The sequence below is a fragment of the Alexandromys fortis genome, unplaced genomic scaffold, assembly GCF_014885135.2.
Source record: "Alexandromys fortis isolate MF-2015 unplaced genomic scaffold, M_Fortis_MF-2015_v1.1 scaffold_283, whole genome shotgun sequence".
NCBI classification, from domain to species: Eukaryota; Metazoa; Chordata; class Mammalia; order Rodentia; family Cricetidae; genus Alexandromys; species Alexandromys fortis.
Window position 1 is genome coordinate 158,598 of NW_026068164.1, and position 1,950 is coordinate 160,547.

At 37.5% G+C, this 1,950-nt stretch overlaps 2 protein-coding genes and 1 pseudogene across 4 annotated transcripts in view; all 3 read left to right on the forward strand.

The window, feature by feature from the left end:
• LOC126491938 (protocadherin alpha-6-like) overlaps nt 1-1,950 on the forward strand; it is a 173,259-nt gene that overhangs the window by 26,024 nt on the left and 145,285 nt on the right.
• Nucleotides 1-1,950, forward strand: part of LOC126491936 (protocadherin alpha-C2) — a 196,204-nt gene that overhangs the window by 19,665 nt on the left and 174,589 nt on the right. The window lies entirely within an intron of this gene.
• Nucleotides 1-1,950, forward strand: part of LOC126491944 (protocadherin alpha-9-like) — a 15,363-nt pseudogene that overhangs the window by 2,371 nt on the left and 11,042 nt on the right.

Here is a 1,950-nt window from a genome sequence, read left to right on the forward strand (position 1 = left end):
CTTGGAAAGCCGGTGCTGGTGTGCTCCAGCGCGGTGGGGACCTGGTCGTACTCTCAGCAGAGACAGCAAAGGGTGTGCTCTGGAGAGGGTCTGCCCAAGACTGACCTCATGGCCTTCAGCCCCAGTCTTACACCCTACCCAGTGACCGATGTGGGAGCCGAAAACCATTCTGCTGGAGGAGACGTTGCCGGGCAGGTGGGCTATTACTTTTTTTATTTTCGTGTTTTGCTTGATAAAATAGATTTTCTCTCTTGCTTAATTCTGTGACAAATATATACCCCAGACTATATTTTCTTTGTCTGAGTACCACTATGCCCCAATATTTCTACTGATGCTTTCAAATATACTTTATTCTAGAAGTTTATTTATGATGTTTGTCTATGCAGTATGCAATCCCCTGCTTGAGACGTGTAATTTTAATATAACTATTAAGAACACAGAAGCTTTCACCAATAGAATTCTTGTGTTAGCTGTTACACAGAGAAACCCTACCTCAAAAAATTCAAAAAAAGGAAAAAAGAAATATGAAATTAAAGTGTTTCTTTAGTCAAAATTAGTATTAAAATAAGAAAAATTAAATTATACTCAAAATACTTTCTTTTTCTGTGGTGTGTGATTTAGTTTAATAGCTTCTCTTGTTATCTTAAACATAGTAGAGATGGCTTTTATATATAACAAGATATACAAGATAGTTAAGTTACATGGTGCGATGACTGTTCTTGGTTGTCAACTTGACTACATCTGGAATTATACTTAAATTTTCATCAATTGGTTACACCTGTAGGAGATTTTTTCTAAATTAAATTCTTTAAGGTAGGAAGACCCAATTTTAATCTGCATCTTTTGAGGTGGTGCTCTATACCTTTACTCAAGATCTTTTAAGGTGGGAAGAGCCACCTTTAATTTAGGACACACCTTCTGGTGGCAGCCTACATAAAGGATATGGAAGAAGGAAGCTTACTCTCTTTGCCTGCTTGCTCTTGCTCTCACTGCAAGTCCATTCATTCCCTGGTGTTAGCATCGACTTCTTTAGGATTCTAGTGTATACTAACGGCCAAACTGAGATAGATTTAACAACTACTGGATTCTAGGAGTCTTCATTGGTGGGCAATCATATTGGACTAGCTGGACCACAGTCTACACGTCATTCTAATAAATGTTCTATAAGTCCTGCTCCTCCTGAGAACCCTGAGTAATAGCCATGGTGACAAAAACACTCAATCAGTTGTGCTTTACTGAAATTAGTGGTTATCTGATAACCCATGCTTTCAGTTTCCAAAGCAATTCCAACATCACCAAGACAATCAGCATTTATCATTTCAGTTCTGGTCCCTAGCAATTTCTTGTCCTTTCCCATTTACTATGAATTTGTTATTCAGTCTGTGTTTTACACATAAATTCCAACAAAAGTTGACATCATTAAGCGAGTTTGACAACACAAAAATCAGGGCAAAAATGCAAACACAATATTGCCTTCAATTGCCAGCTTTTCATGGCTGGTCTCAATGCCAAATTTTAGAGATTATTGATAATAAATGCATGTTAAATTAAAAATTTATTAGCCACTATATCAAATATACTTATGAAATATATGCCTTGACTTGAAATCATATCAAAATTTCCTGTTTTCCCATAGTCAGAGTTCATATTAATCAAATGTTTTAGCTATCCTGAGTTTGATCTCCAATTATTTATTTTATTTTATGTTTTTAAGGCAGAGTCTCACAATAGCCCAGGTTGGCCTATAATTACTATGTAGTTCAGGCTAGCCTCAAAGCCTCCTGCATCAGCCTCTCAAGTACCAGGATTACAGGCATGACCTATTCATTACACCTGGCTTGGCTGCCAACTTTAAGAGGAGAACCTGTTTCTGGTTCTATCTCTCTTTTGTGTTTCTCCTCTCTCTCTCTCTCTCTCTCTCTCTCTCTCTCTCTCTCTCTCTCTCTCTCT